This window comes from Mus musculus, chromosome 14 (genome assembly GCF_000001635.26).
Source record: "Mus musculus strain C57BL/6J chromosome 14, GRCm38.p6 C57BL/6J".
Lineage (NCBI taxonomy): Eukaryota > Metazoa > Chordata > Mammalia > Rodentia > Muridae > Mus > Mus musculus.
Window position 1 is genome coordinate 63,091,742 of NC_000080.6, and position 13,475 is coordinate 63,105,216.

General features: G+C 45.3%; 1 long non-coding RNA gene, 1 other non-coding gene and 1 pseudogene across 3 annotated transcripts; 2 read left to right on the forward strand and 1 right to left on the reverse strand.

The window, feature by feature from the left end:
* Window positions 1-317: 317 nt before the first annotated feature.
* Window positions 318-12,446, reverse strand: Gm36025. 2 transcript variants are annotated; one of them, XR_383491.3, is made up of 4 exons: window positions 12,191-12,446; window positions 2,079-2,218; window positions 1,640-1,798; window positions 318-584 (listed from the first exon to the last, which is right to left on the reverse strand). It is a non-coding gene; the product is annotated as a predicted gene, 36025 (long non-coding RNA). The 2 variants fall into 2 exon arrangements; XR_874691.2 differs by having other exon boundaries at window positions 1,640-2,218.
* Gm17941 (predicted gene, 17941) lies at window positions 3,597-5,374 on the forward strand (annotated as a pseudogene).
* On the forward strand, window positions 7,795-7,901 carry Gm23629. Its single transcript, XR_003951324.1, has one exon. It is a non-coding gene; the product is annotated as a U6 spliceosomal RNA (small nuclear RNA).
* Window positions 12,447-13,475: the final 1,029 nt, after the last annotated feature.

Sequence of the window (13,475 nt, forward strand, 5' to 3'; positions counted from 1 at the left end):
TAGCAGCTTGATAGCACACCTGAAAGCTCTAGAACAAAAAGAAGCAAATACAGCCAAGAGGAGTAGACTGCAGGAAATAATCAAAGTCAGGGCTGAAATCAACCAAGTGGAAACAAAAAGAACTATACACAGAATCAATAAAGCCAGGAGCTGGTTCTTTGAGAAAATCAACAAGATAGATAAACCCTTAGCCAGACTAACCAGAGGGCACAGAGACACTATCCAAATTAATAAAATCAGAAATGAAAAGGGAAACATAACAATGAAATATATCTTAAAATAATTATTCTGTTTTTTGAATATTAACAGTTGAAAATATTAAAATCATGTTCTTCAAAAAAAAAAATGAGGTAGAGATCTAAATTGGTAATTCTCAAAAGTTGAAACAAGAGCCGCTGCGCTTGCTGTCAGCTGCGGCGGGTCCGGCTGGGATCTCTGCAGGAAACTTCACTCACGCCAGTACCTCTTTCCACCCTCTGCGTGTCTTCTGCAAACGCATCTGCGGCTATAAATCCCATCCTTGTCATCCATCTGGACGTGACCTGATCCTTTGGTGCTGACTTGGAAGGAGCAGAGTTTGGTTGCTGGGACAGATAAGGGACAAGATTACAATTACCTCAAATAAACGAGCAGGTCTTAAAACGAGACACGGGGACAGTAGGGGTGGGAAGATTTGGGTTTGCAGATAAGCACAGAGTATAGCGTATACACTGACAAAAGCGGGTTTTGCAGATGTAAAAGGGACGTGGAAGGGTGTGGCCGCCGAGACGGCTGTGGCGACTGTCTAGCTGAGTGGGAGGGTTCTACTTGTGGTGTTTATAGCTTGTCAATAAAGCTTGTAACTCGGAAAAAAAAAGTTGAAACAAAAATGGCTGGGAAATACTAAAGAAATGTTCAGTATCTTTAGTCGTCTGGGACACTGGGAGGAGCACCTAAAACTAAGGGCCATTTGTGGGCTTTTATGGAAAACTGATATAGTAGAAGCTTCTAAAATACATACATATGAAAGAAATATTAATGCAATTATTAAATAGTGGGGAGAGGGACAGAGCCACATCTAGACATCTGTGATGGGTTTTATAGGCTTGGTCCAGGGAGTAGCAATATTAGAAGGTATGGCCCTGTTAGAGTAAGTGTGTCACTGTGGGCGTGGACTTTAATAGACTCATCCTAGCTGCCTGGAAGGCAGTGTTCTGCTAGCAGCCTTCGGATGAAGACATAGAACTCTCAGCTCCTCCTGCGCCATGCCTGCCTGGATGCTGCCATATCCCCCCCTCGATGGTAATGGACTGAACCTCTGAACCTGTAAGCTAGCCCCAATTAAATGTTGTCAAAAAAAAAAAAAAAAAAAAAAAAAAAAGACGGGTCTGCAGGCAAACCTGTAGAACATTTGCCCATTGTGGGCAGTATGGTCCTGGCGTCTATAAGAAATGTCCCAGCAGATAAAGGAGTTTGCCATGCAAATCTGGCAACTTGAGTTCAATCCCTAAATGCCAGTAAAGTCAAGAGTAAAGAGAATCAAGTCCACAAGGTTGTCCTCTGATCTTCACATGTATGTAGTACCATGTAAGTGCATATCCTGTTCTACAGGAGACCTGTCTCCTAAAGCAGACACTGGGGGTGTTGGTAGCAGGCTTACCTAGTCTGCATGAGACCCTGGATTCGATCCCTTGCACTGCATAACCAGGTGTGGCTTCACATGTCTGTAATGGCAGCACTTGGAAGGTAGAGCCACCAGGATCAAAGTTCAAGGTCCTCCTCTGCTCTAAATCAAGACCAGCCGGAGCTAGAGGAGACACTGTCAAAGGAGAAGGAAAGAAGAACAGAAAGACAAAAGGAAGGGACACAAAAGGAAGAAAGTGGCACCTTGAGCTAAATAAGCCAGAAAGCGTCTACAGTTTGGGGCTTATCTTCTGTACTAACAACCTAAACAGAGTCATCCATGATGAAGTTCCACAACTCCAAACTAAGAAACAACACCAGCTCCAAACTAGGAGAAAAACGAAGGGCGGTTCTCTCTACCAGTTCAGTGTAGTCACTTCCCACTGCCTTAATCATTAAACCAGGAAGGTAGTCACCTGGAGTCACGCTTGCCAACCAAACAGCTCACGCATTGTTCAATCTCTGGACCCAGTTGTGCGAGGAAAGCCACATTGTGTTTTGTCCCTGGCTTCTTCAAGTCCTTTTTTTTTGAAACTGACCTCCTCTGCCTGGCTTCCTGTAACAAACAGTCAGTGACATGTTGCTCAGTGCTAGGATGAAATGATAAAGCTAACTGAGATCTTTATTGTATATGTGTATGTATGTATTATTAGGCAGGGGTGGCTGGGTGCCAGGGGAATCAAAACTCAGGTTATCAAGCTTGATGGCAAATACGTCTACCTACTGAGCCATCCTGCCAGCTCCCATTTAAAGCCTTTAAAGATTTTTTTTTTTTAAATTCCCGTAAAGTGACTGTCTAAATGAAAATACCCTGGGACCCAGACAATCCTGAATCAACCATTGGGGGATGTCCCCAGGGAAGGTATTTTCTTGCTAAGGCCAAAGAGGTCCAGATGTACTCAAGTCATGAATAGCCTCATCTTCCCATGCCTTTAACCCCAGCACCAGGGAGGTTTATACAGTGAGTTTCAGGAGAGCTAGGACGACATAGAAAGACCCTGTCTCAAACAAAACAAAACAAAACAAAACAAAACAAAACAAACAACAACAAAAGCACCCATCCAGGCCAAAGACCAAAGATGTACAGCTAAGGTGTTCTAGCTGTGCTATCCCAGGAACACCCAGACCTCAGCTCTTTCTCAGCCTCACTTGTGGTCCATGGCCTGGCTGGATGCTGTTTCATTGCTTTCCAAGGGCTTTCTGAGACCCTTCCAATAGCTGGCTCACAACAGCACTAAGCAGCTATTGGCTAAGTGACTGCGAGAAAGGCAAATGAGTGAATTATGGCGTTCAAACCCACTTCTCATGTGGAGACTTGGTGCACCCACTCTAGATAGTTTTCAAAAATCCAAAAACTGGGTCCCAATAACATGAGTGCTATAACATTCTCCAGAATCAATCAGACTCAACCCACATGGGAGAGTTCAGAAGGATTAGGTTTAAAATTTTACGTAGAGGCTAGAGAGATAGTTCAGTGGGTAAAGGCACTTGCTGCCAAGCCTAAAGAAGGGTCTGAGCTTAATTCCTGGGACCCACATAGTGGAAGGAGAAAACCAATTTCCAAAAATTGTTCTCTAAGCTACACATGTGTAACATGGCATGTGCATACACACTCACACATACATACTACATGCTACATATACCATACACACATACATGCATACACACACATGCATACACACACACAAACATACACACATAATTCAATATTTTTATATCACATGACATGAACAGAATAAAAACAGAGTGGATCCCACATGCCTGACTAAGAATGGTGGCTCTGATCCCCCTGCCCCAGGCTGCCTTCCTCGAGGCACACCCAAGTGACTGTGACAAGTGGCGTTCACCCGATAGAGATCATCCTCTGCTGTGTCACGGGCCAGAGGCAACAAGACAAACATCACAGCTGGTGTGAGCTGTTCCCCCAGCCCTAGGCTAGTGTCCAGACTGGCAACACCTGCTGCGAGCTTTACCACATAGAACATGGCATCCACCCCAGTGGCACCCCAAATGCCAAGTGACAACACCACCACAGACATGACTCTCTGTGTAGCATGCTTAATGAGACAGGTGCTGGCAAACATGCACTAACAGCAGTGGTGACATTCACACTGATATCCCCATTAGCTCTTCCACCCCAGGTAGCTCACCAGAGCAAGGATGCTGCCAGCAGCTATTCCTAGGGGAATGGGGTGGGGGGATACACCATCAGCAAGAAGGCTGCTAACCTCATCTCAGACTGAATTCAAGCCGTCTGACCAATGCACGGGGCTCCAGGGCTCCTTGATTTGCCACAGCTTTGTGGGGAAACTGACCCTGGTTCATCTGTCTGCTAGTGGAGTAATCTCTGTGGTTACAGCAAGAAGCCAAGCTGGGGTTCTCCACTTGCTATCTCCAGGTTTCCACAGGTATTGCTAAGTCTATCCTCATCACTCACACCCTCAGAGTGCTTAGATTGTGTCTTTGTGGTAGACAAGGAACCTGGATACCAAATGTACTAACCTCAACTTGCGTGTTAGCAAGAACACATCTCCCACCACCACTCACACCAGATTTTATGGAGGCTTGAGTGTCAATCTGGCAGATTCCATGCCAACCTGAAATCCTACCCTAACATATACCTCCATGTAGACACATAGACCCCTGCCATCTCTGCTGAGAAAGTCTATCTAAGCATCAAAGAGACCTCAGAGGGAACACCAACACCTCCTGGTCAAACTATACCAATGAGGGGTGGTTTGATCAAGAAAGAACCTGAATTAGAGCTCCCCATTCCTCCCTGTGTCTTCCATCTGTCTACAGTCTGTGATTACTGGTCTGCCTGGAGTCAGCCCATTGTGTGTGTCCCAGTTGCCTGTTGTGTTATGTCTGCCTCTAACAAAGGGCTTTGCTATGTATGTATTTACTGAACAGCACATTAAAGGGATATGGGAAGGCAATGAGGAATATAGAAAGGTTCAACAAAGTTTTACAAGGGAAAAAGTTATCCTAATGACTCCAACTGACCCAGAATAGCACTCAAAACTACAAACAGGTGTTATCAACCATTAAAAAAAATTATGGGTTACTTGGTTTTTTAATGTTGTTTTTAGCTCTTGAATGGTTTTAGCAAATGATTACAAGAAACACATGTGTTATTCTGGGTCAGGGGCTAGAAGAGTACATAGTTTAAAGCTATGCATTTAGCTTAGGTTGTAAAGCTGCATACTCAGGGAATCCAAGGCATAAGGCTGGCTTCATTGTAGGACACAGTGGGATATCGCATTAACTACATACTTGTAAAGGATCCTAAGGCATATTATTCACTTGGCCCCAGAATTCAGTCTCTTTGAAGCCAAGAGATATTCTCAGGAAAAAACAAAAGTATCACGTTAGCCTCTCATGGGCAGCTTTCTGTAACAGAGGTACCAATACCTCCTTTGAGCTGGGCAACCTGATGGTAAAATCCCACCCCTACCATGGTAGATACAGGGCTTACTGTCCTGTGTACCTTATGGACAGGATTCCCAAAGATGTGCTTGCTGCTGTTGCTACTATCCGCTCCAAGCACAGAATTGGTTTGTGGACTGCTGTCCTGCTACCTTCAAGGAGGGTGCTAATCACCAGCTTCCCACTGTGGTACCTGGTAGAGACCAAGCCAAGGTGCAGCTCACTCTGCGCATACTGTACTGTAGCCATTGCTGAGGCCTAGGCTAGCCTGGACCACGAGTTCACCTAATGCCTGGTTCACTGGTGCATGACTAAGGGATGAAGGGAGGAGATGAACACTTATTGTCCACTCCTGTCAGCCCTGTAGTAGGTTGTATTCCTGGAATGTCAGCTTTAGCCTTGCTGGCAACCGTTCAAGTTGTCTTGATCAGATTGTATAAAAAAAAAAAGAAAGAAAGAAAGAAAAAGAAAGAAAGAAAGAAGGCTAGGGAGGTAGCTCAGCGGGCAAAAGCATGTCCTGCTCTTACAGAGGGCCTGAAATCAGTCCCTAGCAACCATGCCAGATACTCACAAGCTTTTGTAATTCCAGTTCGAGGAGGATGCCCTCCTTTGGGACAAGTGTGCTCTCCAGGTAGATACTTCCTTCAGATACTGCCTTCTCAGGGAGCTGGACCACCCTGCCTGTCTCTCAGCAGCTGCTGGGTGTTTTCTGGTGGCACATCTAGGCTGGCTGAGAGGGGACACAGCTCAGATCTCCTGCACAGCCAACCCCACAGCATCCTACCCTGCCTAACCTCCTTAGTTGAACCACGTAAGTGAAGACGGAGGCCTACTTAGCCCAGAACTCTAATATAAGGGAACTCTCTTTAACCAGACATAGCAGGTTGGGGTAGATGAGCCTTTGTGGGTTCAAAGTCCAAAAGGTCTGTGAAGAGACTCTAGTAGGCCAGAGCATGGCAAACATGGCTCTGGCAGGCCTTGCCATATTCCCTGTTCCTTGATAAAACCCCTTAGATTATATCCCTAAAGCTAGCCACCAAGGTCCATTTCCTTATTTGGCTACTCCTTCCTCCTGAGGGTGACCACCAAGGTCCAGCTATCAAAGTATTGAAGTCCAACAATCACAAGCCCCTGTGGCTACCCAATTGAACACGTCCAGTGAAAATTAAACACCTCCTCTAAGATCAGCAATTGATAATGAAACCCCATGAAACCGATGAAGCTTTTCTTTCTTTCTTTCTTTCTTTCTTTCTTTCTTTCTTTCTTTCTTTCTTTCTCTTTTCTTTTTTTTTTTTTTTTTTTTTTGTTTTTTGTTTTTTGAGACAGGGTTTCTCTGTGTAGCCTTGGCTACACTGGAACTCACTCTGTAGACCAGGCTGGCTTCGAACTCAGAAATTCACCTGCCTCTGCCTCCCAAGTGTTGGGATTAAAGGTGTGCGCCACCACACCCGACCTTGATAAAGCTTCTATAAGGCAAAGGACACCGTCAATAGAGCAAAACTGCATCCTACAGATTGGGAAAAGATCTCCACTGACCCTACATCCAACAGAGAGCTAATATCTAAAATATATAAAGAACTCAAGAAATTAGACACCAACAAACCAAAAAAAAAAAAAATACAATTAAAACACGGGTTACAGAGCTAAACAGAGAACTCTCAACAGAGGAATCTCGAATGGCCAAGAAGCACATAAAGAAATGTTCAACATCTGTAGTCATCAGGGAAATGCAAATAAAAATGACCCTGAGATTCCATTTTATACCCATCAGAATGGATAAGATCAAAAACTCAAGTGACAGCACATGCTGGCAAGGATGTGGAGCAAGGGGAACACTCCTCCATTGCTGGTGGGAGTGCAAACTTGTAAAATCACCCTGGAAATGAATCTGGTAGGTTCTCAGAAGATTGGGAATCCTTGTACCTGAAGACCCAGCTATACCGCTCCTGGGCTTATACCCAAAAGATGCTCCACCGTCCCACAAGGACATGTGCTACACTGTGTTTGTAGCAGCTTTGTTCTTGATAGCCAGGATCTGGAAACAATCCAGATGCCCCTCAACCGAAGAATGGAGACAGAAAATGGGATTTATTTACACAATGGACTACTACTCAGCTATTAAGGATAAGGACATCATGAATTTGGCAGGCAAATGGTTGGAACTAGAAAATATCATCCTGAGTGTGGTAACCCAGATACAAAAGGACTTGCATGGTATGTACTCACTTGTAAGTGGATATTAGCCACTAAATACAGGATACCCAAGGTACACTCCACAGACCTAAAGAAGCTAAGGATGCTTGAATCTCACTTAGAAGGGGGAGTAAAATACTCACATAAGGCAGATGGAGGGAGGGACGTGGCAAAAGGGGAAGTAGGAGAGGGGATGTGGAAGGGAATGGGGGTTTCAGGATCAGGTGTGAGGACAGACAGGAGAGTGGTCCAGAGAGCTGGGAGAATGAGTGGAAATTAGTGGCTAATGAGGGTAGGTGGGGAGAGCATCTCTGGGATGTGCCAGAGACCTGGGATGGCGAGGGTCCCAAGAGTCTATGGGGGTGACTTTAGCTGAGACTCCTAGCAGTGGGGATTTAGAACTTGAAATGGCTACTTCCTATAGTCAGGCAGGGCCCTAGGATAAAGACACCAACCCACCTACAAAACTTTCAACCCCAAATTTGTCCTGTCAACAAGAAATGCAGGGACGTGCTCGCTTCGGCAGCACATATACTAAAATTGGAACGATACAGAGAAGATTAGCATGGCCCCTGCGCAAGGATGACACACAAATTTGTGAAGCATTCGAAAGAAAGAAAGAAAGAAAGAAAGAAAGAAAGAAAGAAAGAAAGGAAGGAAGGAAGGAAGGAAGGAAGGAAGGAAGGAAGGAAGGAAGAAAGAAAGAAAGAAAGAAAGAAAGAAAGAAAGAAAGAAAGAAAGAGATGCAGGGACAAGGATGGAACAGAGACTGAGGAAATGGCCAACCAATAACTGGCCCAACTTAAGACCCAGGGAAGAGCTATAAGGGCTTAGTAAAATCCAGTACCGGGAGTGGTGGAGCACACCTGCAACTTGAGACTTGATGGGCAAGCACCAATCCCTGACACTATTAATGACACTCTGTTATACTTGAAGACAGGAGCCTAGCATGGTTGTCTTCTGAGAGATTCCACCCAGTAGCTGCTGACTTGAAACAGATGCAGAGACCCACAGGCAAACATTGGACAGAGCTCCGGGAGTCTTATGGAAGAGTTGGGGGAAGGATTGAGGCAACTGGAGGGGTTAGGAACTCCACAGGAAGATCACCAGAGTCAACTAACCTGGACCCTTGGGGACTCCCAGAGACTGACCCACCAAACAGAGAGCATGCAGGAGTTAGGCGGAGGCTCCATGTAGCAGATGTGCAGCTCAGTCTTCATTCAGGTCTCCCAACAACTGGAGCAGGGGTTGTCCCTAAATCTGTTGCCGACCTGTGGATCTCATTCCCCAATAGGGCTGCATTAGATGTGCCAGGGTTGGGGGATACCCAGGGAACCTCCACTCTCGCAGAGGAGAAAGGGAGGGGAGGTTGGGGGAGAGACTGTTTGAAGGAGGGACCCGGAAGGGGTGGTGGTGGAACAATTAGGATATAAAATGAATAAATAAATTATTGGGGAGAAAAAGAATATTGGAAAGAGATGTAATTTATCATATTAAAGTTTGCTTTTATGTTCAAGTTAGCAGTTTGATATTTCAAAAATAAAATATTCAAAATTGAAATAAAACAAATTAAACACCTCCTCCTAACACAGGATTTCCCCCTTTTACCTTTATAAACTGAGGTTTGCCTATGTGCCAAGTCTGTCTCTTCTATCCAGAGGCAGTCCCTTGTCCCCTGAGGTATATCCCCTACCCTCTTCCTTGTTCCCTTCCCCTTTTCTCTCATCTTCTACCACCTGTCTTTGTCTTTTATTCCCTGCCCTCTGTTCTTCTGGGGCAAATGCATCTCCTTTGTGGTGAGAACTTGGTCTTGGGGTGTCTTGTGCCGATGAGGTCCTTAGTCTGAGCCATCAGAGAATGAGGAGTCTGCAAGGTACAGAAACAGGGGAGCAAAGGGCTACAAGGCTGTGGAACAGAAAGGTCTGTGAAGGTGGGAAGGTCAAAACCACAGAGGAATCAGTAAAATCCAGGACCTGGGAGTGGTGGGGGCAACTCCAATGCTTGGAAAGCTGAGGCAGGGGAATTGCTATGAGCTCAAGGTCAGCCCGGGCTACAGAATGAGAACCTCTGAGGGAGGGAGAGGGAAAGGGAGAGTGTGTCCTGTGTTATGGATGGATATATTGTCATGCTCCATTGCGTGGCTATTTCTGCCTACAAACTTCAGAGTTTGCTTAGCTTGCCATGATTCAGATGTGTGTGGAAATCAAGCAAGGGGCTAAGTTTTATGGCCAGATTAACGTGTGCCCAAGGCTCAGAAGCCAGAGTTCAGAGGTGGCTCAAGACACGCGAGGCTTGCTCCTTCAGACCAAGATGCTTCCCCAGTCACAGGCTTACAAACACACCTGTAGTCACAGCACTTGGGAGGTGGAGGTAGGAGAGTCAGAAGTTTAACGTCATCTTGGCTACATAAATTCAAGGCCAGCCTGGGCTACAGGTCTCTAACAAACGAACAAACAAACAAACAATCAAACAATCAAACAAAAATTTCTAGAATGAATAGATAGATAGATAGATAGATAGATAATAGTTGATAGATGATAGAAGATGAAAATAGCTTTTCCTCCTTTTTCACGACTGTTTTTGTATTTTTTTAAATTACATTTTAGTTGGTTTTGTGAGTGTGAGTGTGTGTGTGTGTGTGTGTGTGTGTGTGTGTGTACATGAGTTGTGTCACAGGGCAAACACAAAGGTCAGAGGACAACTTTCAGAGGTCTGTTCCCTCTTTCCACCTTTCTATGCACTCAGGGTTGGCAGCTGGCACCTTTGCCTGCTGAGGCACCTCTTCAGCCCCAGTGAACAGGATAGAAAGCTAACTTTTTTCTAGTTTTGGCCCCATCATAGTTAGTAATGAATCTGTGAATTCAACTTCTGTGCGTTGAAGTAGCAAGAACAATTTTGTGGAACTGGAGAGATGGTTCAGCAGTTAGGAGCACTGACTGCTTTTCCAGAGGTCCCAGGTTCAATTCCCAGCACCCACACAGCAGCTCACGACTGTCTATAACTCCCCGTTTCTGGGGATTTGGCTCGTGAGCACAGCACACACAAACATGCAGGTGAAACACCAATGTACATAAAATTAACCAACCAATCAATCAATTAAAGGACCAAAAGAACACAACTTGTGTCCTTCCTTTGAGTTGGTTATTGTGACGGTCAGGCTTTCTTTTTAATGTCATTGACCTTTGGGGCAATAGGAACCAGACATGACTAGTCACTGCTGACATCTGTTCCACTCACCATCTTACAAGAAGGGATTAAAAGGATTATGCATTTGTTCTAAGGAGAAGGGCCCTATAACCTGAACATTTTTCCTTTTCTCTTCCCTTTAAAACTATATTAAATCATTTTTATAGTTTTATTTAATATGTAGATTGTACTACATACATACATACATACAGCACAGCTTTTACATTTTGAAATTAAGAGCAGCAAAGGCTGAGTGTGGTGATGCACCTGTGTAATGTCAGGGCCTTGGAAAGTAGAGACAGGATGATTAGGGGCTGGAGACATCCTTAGATATATAGTAAGTTTCAGGTTAGCCTGGGATGCTTTACTGATGAAGAGGAGGAGGAGGAGGAGGACAAGGAGGAGGAAGAGAAAGAAGAAGGAGGAGGAGGTGGTGATGGCAATGGTGATGATGACTATTCAAAAAAATCACTAAGGGCTAGAGAAATGTCTCAGCAGTTAGAATCATCTACTGCTCCTCCAGAGTTTGGCTTCCACCACCCACATTGTGTGGCCCATAACTGCCTGTAGGCCCAGCTCCAGGGGATCCGTGGCCCCCTTCCATACAAGCATTGCACGCGCGCACACACACACACACGAATTTTGTAAATAAATGAATAAATCTTTTTTAAAAAATCCTAGAAGCCATGCAAATGGACTACTTGTGCACATTTCACCTAGATAAGGACTTAGTGTTACGCTAAGTCCATGAGTCTGCATCTGTGCCAAGTCAGCTAGCCTCCTGTCTCTGTCTCCATACCTACTCCAGCCCAGCTCATAGCACCCTGCCTCTGTTACTGGAGGCATTCTTTGAGTTACTTGCCTGCAACCCCAGCCACCCTTCCTTGTATGGCTGTGGGCTCTGGAGAGCATTCCTATGTGATTGACAAGCAGAAAGGAACAGGAAGTGAAAGACTGGTGTGAAGGATATTCCCTTTACCTTCTGCCTCCCAAGCCCTGCCCAGCTCCTATTGCAATACCCACCAGTTTCTCACGTGCCCCTGATGACTGCTCCACCCCGCCCTACACAGACACAAGTGCGATGGTAAACAGCAGAAAAATGCCTTATATGCACAGTCACAGCCATTACAATTATCGGAAATCATCTTGCCTACACAGCACTTTAGGTAAACAAACAAGGATGAGGAGCCCCTGGCAGGCAAACAGCTGGTGAAACATATGATTTCATGTCCCAACATGGACTTCCAACATCCAAAGACATCCAAACGCCACAGTCATGAATAATAAAAGACCGGCAGCAAAATAATTTGTTTTTGCTGTTGTGCTGTTGACAGAGCTTGGGACAAGAGCTTTACTGATGAGCTACAAACCCACTTCCTTAAAACCAATAAATTCCTGAATATTATTAACTGGCCCTCTTCAGCAAGCCTGCCTGTGTTTCTAAACTAGATAAAGCATTAAGAGCATTCTTCAAGGCCAAGGGTACAGGTGCCAATGTGAGCCAGAAGAAATACTACGCACTAAAGTAGGGGCCACTTTCTGTTGTTGTTTCAGTTTTGTTTGTTTTGAGACAAGATCTCAGGTTCTTCTGGCTGGTCTCAAACTCCGTGTAGCTGAAGATGGAGCCGGTCTTCTAATCCTCCTGCCTCTATCTCCCCAGTGCTGGGATTGTAGGTGTGCACCACCATAGCTATGTTTTGAAACGGGACAGTTAACTCACCTACTCTTAAGATGGCTGTCAGTCACACTCTTTCTGCTGGCCCGCAACCAAGAAACTTCTCTCCCATCTGGCCTGTGAGCTGGGTCAAAGTGACAGAGAAACCACAGTGCATAGTTTCCTTTTGTCATCCTTTCTGATCACAGAAGTTGCTGAAAGCACAAAGCTGCTTTTCAGAGAGCTAAGTCAATAGATCTGTCCCGAGGGGAAACGGCATACCCAGAACAAAACCACTCTGGAACATTCTATAAGAGCTCCAGATAGAGGACCAAAGAAACTAGCTCAGTTCCTGTAACCCAAAACGTCCCTGCCAGCTTCTCCAAAACCTTGGAGAACATCCAAAGAGCACTTCATGGTAAGATGTTGCTGTGACCTCAGCAGAGGGGCCAAGCTGAATCAGCAGACCTGGCAGCTAAGAACCATATGACTTTGGCAGGCTCTCAGCCTCTCTTGGATTTTCTCATCTGTAAAGTGTCTACCTCCCAGGGATGCTAAGACGCTCAAATTAACCTGATTATGAAGATGACAATGTGCTGTAAACATCAAGGAGTTGCCTGAATGTAAGCATTCTTCCGTGCAGCTTTCAGGATGGGCAGCCTTCAGTATCCACAGGCGCCAGATCTCCGGGCTCAACTAACCACAGATGGAAACATTCTAAACAAGCTGAGTATGCGTGTCTCAACATCTGTGTGCTAGAATGGGAGGAAGACACGGGAAAGGAGAAAGAAAAGGAAGGAGGGGGATGGGAGGTTTATACAATAAGTTAAGCACTGTAATATATACCTATAATACCCAGCATTTGAGGAGTGGAGGCAGTGAGATCAAGGCTAACCTCAGCTATGAGACGAGAGAGAGAGAGAAAGAGAGAAGAAGAAGAAGAAGAAGAAGAAGAAGAAGAAGAAGAAGAAGAAGAAGAAGAAGAAGGAAGAGGGGGCGCCAGGCCAAGTAGGGGTCCCATGTCATTTTTTTTTTTTTTATGGTTTTTTGAGACAGGGTTTCTCTGTAGTCTTGGCTGTCCTGGAACTCACTTTGTAGACCAGGCTGGCCTTGAACTCAGAAATCTGCCTGCCTCTGCCTCCCAAGTGCTGGGATTAAAGGCGTGCGCCACCACCGCCCGGTGCTCCCATGTCTTTTTCCTAGGTCTGCATCTAAGCCATGTTTCTTTGCCCTGTAACATCCAAACAGATTTCATCAATAGAATGTAGTAGAAACTTTGTAGACTCCACCTGCAACCTGGAGCAGATTATAGGGCAACCTAAGTCCCTCGGTGACACAGCAGAGTGCCTGC